We start from the raw sequence: 10620 nt of genomic DNA on the forward strand, positions 1-10620 counted from the left end.
GCGCACTCGCGTCGCCCCCGCGCCCCGGGGGGGCCCGCCCCTCCGCTCGCCCCGCCCCCGCCCCGCGCCCCCTGCTCTCCGGGCCGCCGCCGCCGCCGCCGGGGGGGCTCGCTGGGCGCCGCTCCGCCCGCCCAAGGCCACGCTCAAGCCGGCCAGGCCCCGGGTACCCCCGCGCACGGCGGAAGACCTCGCCGGCCGGCCGCGGACGCGGAGGTGTCTGCCCCCGCCGGGCTTGAAGGCACTTGTTGAGAAGGAGTCAGACGTGTCGGTGTCTGCCTCCCTCCCCGGCGAGGGCCAAACGCTCTCTGAAGTTCCCTGGCTCTGCTCTCTGGGGCTGGGGCTGCCTCCCTCGCCTCCCCCGGAGGCGCCTCGGATCCTAGGGCGGACGAGGCAGAGGGCTGCACCGCCCCCGCCCCACCGGGAACTTTCTCTCCACAGATGTGGGGACTTGGGTCGGGTCGTGGAGGCTTGATTGGGAACTCAAACACCCCGGTCCCTTGCGCGCGCCCTGTTAAAGTCCCGCTGTTAAAGTGTTACCGCTTCCCCCCCCCCCCCCCCCGCCCCGGGACAGGTGACTCGGCTCTTTGAGCCCTCGGTTGGAAAGTGGGATTAGACTTTCGCCTCTTAATTGGATTCTAAGGAGAGGACGAAATGAAGTGTAGTGGATAAACCAAACAAGGGCTTCATCCCTGTGAGCAGATGGGGAGGTTCCCCCGCCAGGAGAACCCGCTTTCCGGGGCCTGAGGACAAAGAATCCTTCAGCCCCAAGAGCAGGCAGAGATGCTCCACAGCTGGTGTGAAACAGAACCAGCCTTTCCTATAGCTCTCGGGCAGGGCAGACCCAGAACTTGGGGCCTGTTTGATTTTTTCGGGGTCTGTCCTTTTCAGAACTCTTCAGGGCCTAAACTTGGAGTGGCAGGTCCTGTTCCCTCTTCTCCCAATTTGTTGCACCTGCTTCGCTGCTGGTGGGCGTCCTTGAAAAGGGACAATGAATGGGTTGCAAACAGACCGAAGGGAGGGTGCCTGTTGCTCCGGAAGGCACGTGCTGACAACAGACTTCGGGGGGCGGGGGGAGAGGAGAGAGCAGGGCACACGATGAAAAAACGTGTTGGTATCTGTGTTTCAAGGGGATCTGGTGGTTGTTCCTTCCTTGCAGGCATGAAGCTGCCTGGCCTCGTGTGATGAACACTGACCTGTGGGGGCAGATTCATACGGCCACATGTCTAACTTCATCATGAAGCCTTGTTTTTATTAATGCCCAAGCTAAACTGGTTGGTTGCCTCGCATTTCTCTGCTCCTCACCACATCTCTGCAGTCTACCACAAACATTTTAGACCTTTCTTCTGGTCCTTTCTTTTCTGGCTTTCTTCAAAGAGAAATGCAGCCCGCGGCTCAGAAGCCCTCACCCACCAGGCCTCCACTCCACGTATTTCTGCATCCTTCTCTTCCTCCTCCCTAAGCTCCTGTTTCTGCCTCCCTTTCGCTTACTGCAGTTTGAAGCCTAGTTCTGTTTCATTGTCCTAACTTCTCGGCCATTGCACAGCTCAGCAGATTCTGTGCAGTGAGTTGCTGGAGCAGGCAGGATCCCCGTCCCGAAGTTAGGGTGATGTGGGCTTGTTCTTAGCAATTGGAAACTGGTGGAGGAAGCCAGCCAATTTGGTCTCCCTTCCTTATCTATAAGAGCAGATCTGAAACCACATCTAAATTCAGGTTGGCAAGCTAAAGAAAATAATTGTTTTTCTCTTCTTTCTTTTTACTACATGTAGAGATGATTTTTTTTAATTAACTAAATTAATTAACTAATTCTGGTAGAATTTTAGAATGGCTATATCTACTTGTAATAAATGCATCAAAGTGTCTTAAAGTCCCAGGAAATGGCCCATTTAAATATTTAAAAAATTTTTTTTTGGTTGAATGTTTGTGTTCACTGCAAACGCAGGGAATTTGCTTTAGTAAAACTTAACCACCAGTGACAGATATTGGGCTCAACATGTTAACCCCACTCCCACTTACAAACACAAGGAGTCTTTGGGATTGGCTCGAACAAATGAGAACAGGCTGGCTCTCCCAAAATTTATCAGGGAATTAATAGATGATAAGTGCTAACTAGTCTCCCATGGATTCTTCTAGAATCGTATACCTTACAGTGCCCTGTGACTTCTGAAGCTGGCCTTTGCACCCCACCAAGGTGATGGGCTGGCTTTTCTTGCAAATGTGCACTCGGAAACTGAGGCAAGGAAAACAGCTGTGGCTAACGGGAGGAATGTGCTGCCAGCTGGGTAAAGACGGTACAGGCCACGCTCCTGTTTGTTCTTCCATCAGGAGCCCATCTACCCTGTCTCTCTCTTGGCCTCAGCCATCCTCATCTGGCAAACGGGGCATCCCTGACACTCCACCCTGCCCTCCTAGCCCTCAGCTTTTCCTTTTGAAATCCAGCCTGGCTATTTTCTCTTGATGTCTACTTTCTTTTCTTAGCAAGTAAGAAAGCAATGCTCCCCCAACTTTGCCAGGATTTTTTTAACCCCTTTTTGTTAAAAGGGGCAAAAATTAGGAAGACACAAAGCAAATCTTTGTGATGCTAAGGAAACAAGAGTCAGCTCTTTGGGGACAAGGGGCCTGTGTCTCTCTTGTCTGAGTGAGTCCTGTCTCAGTGTGGGTGTGCTGTGATTTCCAGTTTAAAGAGGGACAGGTCTTGGGGAAACGAGGAAGGTAGGAGCTGCGGGGACAGAGGGCCGATGCTCTCTGAAGCGGGCAGTTGTTACTCTGCTTGTCATCAGCTGGGAATGTGGGCTTAGTTTTGCCAGATTTTCCGAGTTTTTAAGAAAAGCTGGAAACATTCTGACATTTAAGAGTTGGCAGCCTAATTCAGTTTTTTGATAAATACAGTATGAGTCAAACAAAATGTTTGCAAGCTGAATCTGGCCTGTGTACCAGCCGCTTATGTCCTCTGCCCTGTGATGTCTTCCTGAGGTCGGGGCTCGCAGCACATAACGAACATACGGGCAGTAAGCATTGCAGAGCTGCTATCATTTCTGCTCAGGAACAGCTCGTAGCCTCTTGAGTCCTAAACACGTCTCAAAAACAATACTGATGTTAGAGTCAACCTTATTGTGTTAGATTCAGTTTCCAAAAGAGCTGGTAAACGTCTCTAATATTTACCCTCTGGAAGACCATTTCCAGTGTTCACAAATTCTGTTAAAGTACAGAAAAGCTTCTTAGGAAAGTAATTTTTAGAAGCCCTTTCTCCTGGGGTACAGAGTGGGGTGAAAAAACGAACTTGAAAGAATTAAAGAACATTTTTAATCACTTGGATCATTGTATTTAAAAATCCTTTCTGACCAGTTAGGAGGATTGAGCATTAAGGACAGGGAAAGCAGGGGAAGCAAGTAAGGAGGCAGCTACCTCTCACCTGAGCCCATCTCTGGCCTGGAGGAGGAGGAGCCAGCCAGCCCTTGGGCTGTTGGCAAGAGGACAGAGCAAGGGCCAAAAGGGTAGGGCAGGCAGAGGCTTTGCCCCAGAGTGTGGGCAGAGAGCTGCAGCCCCGTGGTGGTGGCCTCTCCTGAGTCCTCCACATTCCTCTGAGGACAGTGTCGGGAAACACCAGAAGGCAAGAGTCACCTCCAGGCCCAGACACAGACACCTGGTGGCGGCAGGTCTGGGCACATCTGAAAGCTCAGCTCGGTGTTAGAGCCTGACTAAGCAGCACCCGGGCCAACTGGGTTCCCCCTCCCCCCCACGTGGCTGCCGGCTGCGGGGCAGGCTGGCCCGCCACAAGCTCCACGCAGGTGTTGCAACCCCACCTCCGGCTCTAGAGCTGTTTGCTGTGGAGAAAGATGAGGCCCGTTCTAAAGGTGACTCCGGGGTAGAGCAGAGAACCATTCCCACCCCTCCACCTCTCACGCAGGCCTAGGGCTGAAAGCTCTGAAGTGCACTGCGGAGGGAGGGGGCTCTCAACGAAGCAGGATAAAGAGAGTGGTAAATTCCAAAGAGAAAACAGACACAGGCCTAAATGACTCCGAGCGCTTGAGGTGGCGCGTGGCATGGGCACACCAGCTGCCTTTTCTGTAAGCAGGGAAAGAAGCGTACCTAACGTAGACAAGGGGGAGGCTCAGGATTCTTTCAAGTGTAACACTTGCGGGTGGGGCGTGGAGATGGCAGATGTACTGATCATAGTTTGGAAATGTGTGAGGTGTGTGGGTTGGAGTTCGGATCTCCATCGGTTGGTCCCTTGTGTCTGTGGCCTCTGAGTGTGCACACGTGTGGAGATCAGAGGTTGACTCAGAGCATCTCAGCCACTCTCCACCATCCCTTTACTTTTGGGGGGAGGAGAAAGTCTGTCACACAGCTGGAAACTCACCCAGTTTGCTGTATCTGCTGGCCAGGGAGCATCAGGGCGTCTGTCTGTCCCCTCCCAGTCCCTCTCCCAGCACTGGGGTTACAAATAGGTGCTGCCACACACATCTCTGTTGGTACTGGGGATCCAAACTCAGGGCCTCACACCTGTGTGGCAAGCACGTCACTCACAGAACCATCTCTCCAGTCCCTCTGTGCCCCCCCCCCCAGTTATAACAGCTACAAGACAGCTGTGACCTGCCTTCCAAACCCTCATCCTCTCCCCTCTAAAAGGCACAGGGAAGGTGGGACCACCTCTCTGGCCACTTTTTTTTGGAGCTACAAATTACATCTCTGAGCTCAAGGAACTCCATTTCTGCCTTACGTGTGGAAGAAAGATTCAATGGCTGGAAATCTCTCGGATCGCATGCAGATGAATTGATGAATCTGGGGTGAGTTTTATGAGAACAAGACCAGTACTGCTTCGATATATTTAGGGAGGGGGAAGGCTGGTGAACAGACAAGCAGGAAACTTTTAAGGTATATTATTTAAAACACCCTAGAACATGACATATTCTGAAAAATCACCCATCTATTATCCAAGATGAAGGAGAAAACAGTTAAGCTACCTTAAGTTGAGAATTCCAAATAAAGTCATGTTGCTTTTGGAAATTGGGTGATGGAGTTAGGGAAGATGAACATGAGGATTTTTAAGACATCCTCAGTTATTCAAAGTATAAAAATGTTTCTTTGGGTATCACTGTATATTAAGAGGAGAGAGAATTATGGAAAAAAAATCAAAGAAACTCCAAGACCAGGCCTGGGGCCAAATACCTACATTCCCAGCATTCAGGAGGCTGAGGCAGAAGGATAAGCTGGGCTACCTGGGCTATACAGTGAATTACTGTCCAGGTCCAGACTGGGTTATAATAGTGAGACCATCTTAAACAAACCCACAGCCAAAATCACTAAGTCGTATGTTATTTTTTTTCTAAAGAAGTAAAACCACCTTTCTATGTCTAACTTGGCAAACTTAGCTCAAATAGATGCTTTGTGCTAGAGGTTATCTCTAATAGTAAATAAAAGTCAATTATCAATCTAGAATCCACACTTGAAAAGGATCACAGCATCTTGCCATGATAGCCTCCCCACCGTCCACTTTATCCCTGCCAGGCTATGTAGGGGCCATGTCTTCTCAATTGTCGATCAGTCCTACAGTTGATCGGCTCAGTAATCTGTATGTCAACCCTTCAGGACCAGTGGATTTTTCTCTCAACAGGAGTGGGCTCTAGGGTGACCCGATCGTTTTACAGGCCAGGACTTTGGTGGGTTTGACTTTAGGAAGCCAAACTCTCCATTCCCATAGGTGTGAAGAAAGAACTCCACGACTCTCATTGCTACTGCCATTCACCTTGCGAAGAATGAAGATCAGCCCGGTAATTCGGCTGACAGATGAAGACTAGAATCAAGAGAATGGGAGGAAAATCACGTGAAACTCTGATTAAAGCATTCCTGATGCCCGTGGCCTCTAAAGAAATCTGAAATGTTAACTCTTATTTCGTTGGAGATGGTTTCTTTCCTGTTTTCAATAGAAAGCTGTTCGACCAAAACGCAGACGCTGACACTGCTTTTGCTGCAAGGTTGTTCTGGGCAGAAGGAAAAACAAGACGCCACAATCCCAGGATCCACCTTTGCTCCGTATTTGCACTTTTAGAGAACATTGGCATTAGGAGATCAGGAATCTTTGCCACAGACCCACGGTCCATAAACCCGAAGCCAGGTGAGGCCCCCCAGCTGCACTTTCATTCTATCTGTAATCACGTTCTGTTCTTTCAGCTGAAGGAAAAAAATATTTCTGAGAAATGCATGGAGCAAAACTTTTAGAAGGGGCTTTTCTTCACTGGACTTGGAGAATGTGGTGGGTAGGGACTTCTCATTTTAACTGCATCTGTAGCACAGAACAATGCTTTTATGTATACAACAGGTACTCCAGAATGTGAGCTTTACCTATGTAAGAGTGAAGAGACTTAAACACACATTCTTGATTTGTAGTCTCTTAAAATTTCATTCTTAATCAATGGCACAATGGGAGACTTCTAAAAATGTAATTGCTGACTGTGCTCGGAGAATCTACTTTGTCAAACTGTGGCTTCTAACACTTGGTCTCCAACACCAAATCAGTTCTGATACCTCCATTTCCCAGAGGTGTGGCATTTAATCCTCAAATTACAACACAAGTTTTAACAGGCCAGTTCAGTCTGTCACCAGGAGTTTAGTAATTAAAAAAATGCCACAGCACTAATGGTTTATCAAAAGGCTGGTAGGCAAGCGAGAGACATGATACAGGAAACAGATCTGGCATGCTCACTGAATCATTTAAGGAGCACCCCAATTCTCTGTTATGCTTCATCCAGGGCCAGTCAGTGGAAGCCGAAGATTAGCCATAAATCCTGGGTATGAACAAAGCCAGGTTGCTGGAATCACACGCGTCGGGGTCATTTTCACAGCTGCAGCGATTTTGCAACAGCCCTTTGCTGCAAATACCTTCCATAAAAGTTAGTGGTTTCCTTGGGAGTTCGAGACAGGGCGCATAATAGCGAGTGAGTAACCTGCAGGTAATGCCTGTGGTGACAGTTTTGCTTTGTTCCCTGGGAGTCAGGACAGGACTGCTCTCCATGAGTATTGGGAGAGGAAAACGCACACCCTTCAAGCAAGCAGTTGCTCTCTCTATCTGAGGGAACTGCCAACCCTTAAAACATTGAGGGTATACACGTTGGTGGACTTGAGTAAGGAGAAGACACGAGTGTTTTGAAGATACCTTGTTAAAAGCCAGGAAAAGAACCTGGGTGATTTGACATAGATGTAAATCCCATGGAGGTTCCTTCTTCAGAGCCTCATTGTCCTCAGAGCCTGACGGAAAGGTCGGGGACACATCAGGCTGGCCCTTCTCCAGAGCAGGCTTTCTGGCTGAACCTCTCCTCTCACTTTCTCTCATCAGGACATTACTAATGGATTGCAGATGTTCCGTTTGGTTAGAAGCACGTTTCAGATACATCTGCCCTTCTTGCTTTTATGGGGAAAACACCTGCAAATCTTTATCTTTGGTTAGATTTACCACACATTTGAAGCTTTGAAATTTGGGTCCAGTGGGAAAGAGGAACATGTCACCACCCTCCTTCTAAAGTTGAATTCCATAGCTGACAAGAGCTTTTGGGGAAGATGTTTTCATTTTCCCTTTAAGGATAGTAGTCGGTAAGTTAATTAATTACTATGGGCAGACAGGTTTTGTGTGTGTGTGTGTGTGTGTGTGTGTGTGTGTGTGTATTAATGTGTCTTCCTGATCTTCTGAATCTTAAAGAATTGATTGCACAGTACCTACCAGGCAAGGAGGGTGAGAACAATGAAACACTGGCAACGTGGCTAGGATATGGTTACAGGACTCACTTCTTTGCACGTATATAGAAAAGACATGTAGTGAGTAAATCCTTCTAGGCCTCCAGGAAGATTCTAACCACTCCCTTTATTCAACTTTAGGGCATTTCATCCCGTCATCCCAAGAATGACAAAAGCCAGTTAATATAGTTGTGGTGTAATCAAATGCTGAGATGCCGCTGGGAACACTGGGAGGGAGATCCCACTGGGCGTGGCCGTGTAAGAAGGTAGGAAGCTCTGGCTCACAGGACACCAGTCTTGTGACTTTCCGTAACACACTTAACCTTTTGGAGCCTCAGTAGACTCATCTGGAGGATGCAGAGATAGATGGGAGTCTAGGAAGGAGATAGATGCAAGTCTTTTTTTTTTTAATTCCACAAATAATTAGTGTCATCTGCATACAGTGTACAGGCTCACAGCAGACCTAGTTTCTGTGTTCATGAGCAGCAACTCTGCCCCTTCCTGGGCACTCGAATATCACACCAACATGAAGCTGGCTTAGAACCACCCACTCAGTCTTCATTAATTCCCAATGACTTATCACAATTTTTTTTACTTCTTTGCTTTTCCATTATCTATCTATCTATCTATCTATCTATCTATCTATCATCTATCTATCTTTGTCTTTCCCAATCCTTGTTCACTTTTTAGTGTGTTTTGAACCCCAGAGGAACTTTCCTTTTCTGCTTCTTCTATCCCAGCCTCCATCTGTTAATAGCCTCTCTCTGTTGTACCCCACCATTTCCCTTCCAATTATTTTCTTTTGAGCTCAGCATATAACAATTTGAAGTTTCATTTCAAGGGGGAGCACCCCACCTTTGTATTGAACTGTTGTCTTGATAGGCACCTCTCCCTCCTCTCTCCCAGTATCGACACCCTTGAGTAGTACCCTCCTCTAGGGACTGTAGACTTGACCACAGACTTAGCTTTCGCCGTGGTGGAAAGATTGTTAGCAGGTGTGATACAAGTAGAGTCTTGGTAAATGCTTGCCCCCTTGGATGATTCCTATTTGGAGTCCAGCTGTCACAGTATAAGGGAGCTCATGCTGTCCTTGTGGTGAAAACAATTACATGAAGTTGGCCCTAGAACATGGAGGCCTGGTTGGGACAGAAGCTGTGAAAGGGTATGAAGAAGCCCGGGTCCCAGGTAGGCCAACTGATGACTTGCTAGCTAAAAGTACACCTAAGAGGGGCCAAAGCAGAGATAGCTGAAGAACGGCTCAAATATTATGATACTGAGAAATAATAAATTGTTCTTTTAAGCTGTAAGCTTCAGACCAATTTGTAGCAGGTAAGGAAAACCACCCTAAGAACAAGCAAGTAAACAAACAACCTCCCCAACTCCTTTAGCATTGACCCCTCTGCTCTTTCTCTTCTTGTCTAAGCTTTTTGAAGGAGTCTGCGTGTGATGTGCAAATCCCTCCATTTCTGATCTGAGAGGTGTTCTTCAGAACTGGCCCTCTCTTCTTGTGCTCCTGTCGTGAACCACTCTTTTCCCAGTTTTAGAACTCCTCCAGCTCTGGGTTCTCTCACTACGTATTTTCTGTTTCTAATGGCCTCCTCTTCCTCTGCCTGCCCTTCTCATATGCTCAGGGTTGCCAGCTGCTTTTATTTTTTATTTTTCACACTTCACACTCTGCCTGGATGATCTCTTGCTGTATATTTCAACCATAACCATATGCTGCTGCTGATCCCTAAATCCAGGTGCTAGATGTTAGTTTAGACAATATGAAAAACAGGCATATGTCTAAACCTGCAGGCCAATGAGTGTGCAGGAGTTTTCTGTGAGCACCAGACCATTTCCTGTCTCTTGTGCCTCAGCCTCCTCCTCTCTGCCTAAAGTCCCTCACCTGCAGCACGTTGCTTCCACGCCCTTCCTTTTCAGCAAACTCACCTTTAGATGTCTCTGCTGACAGAGAGCCCCATTTCCTTTCCTGTGCCGGGCTGGGCATCCCATTTCATGGCTGTGCTCTGACCATAGATTTTATTTGTGTGTAATAGATTTTAATTGTTCTAAATACGTTCTTCCCTATTCAGTTCCAAGCTTTCTGAGCGAAAGGAGCGTGCTTTACTTGGAATTTAAGCCCAGCTGCACCTGGTCAGAGATGTTTAACAAGAGCGTGTCGGATGGCTGGATTATAGACTCTCCTCTGAAGGTTCTGTGGAGTTCTACCGTAGCTGAGATTTTTCATGTCTATGTTTTTAAAGGGAAATTGGCCTATAATTGCATGTATGTGAATCAAAGAAGTTTAGGGTCCACTGACATATTTAATTTATAAAATAAATTGGGGTGGGGCTGGGGAAATGGCTCAGGGGGTGAAGTGTTCGCTGAGTAAGCATGAAAACCCAACTTCAAATTCCCAGAACATATATAGAAACCAGATGTGGTGGTACACATCTGTAATCTCAGCCCTAGTGGGTGGTGGCCGTCAGAAGAAGGCAGATCCTGGGGGCTTTCTGGCCAGTCTCGTCAAAATGGCCAGCTCCAGGTTCAGTGAGAGATACGTGTCAAAAGTAAGGTGTCCTACACTAGAACAGTATCAACCTCAGGCCTTTGGGTAAGGAGCACACCTGCACACACACACACGTGAATGCACACACTCTCCTTAGATACACACATACACACACTCACACACACACACACACACATCAGCTGGTAGTTCCTCCCTTCCCTCAGTGTTACAGAAAGACTTTTCTAACATGGAAATGACTAGTTCCTCTAAGATCCGATCATACCTATCTGTATTTCTGTTGGCGGGGGATAGTTTTTAAATAATTAAAAAAAAAACTTTCCTCAAATTTTTGGTATGAATATTCATCTAATTGCTATTTTAAAACTTAAGAACATAATTATGTA

The sequence above is a fragment of the Psammomys obesus genome, unplaced genomic scaffold, assembly GCF_907164565.1.
Source record: "Psammomys obesus unplaced genomic scaffold, mPsaObe1.curated_primary_1811, whole genome shotgun sequence".
Taxonomy (NCBI): Eukaryota; Metazoa; Chordata; class Mammalia; order Rodentia; family Muridae; genus Psammomys; species Psammomys obesus.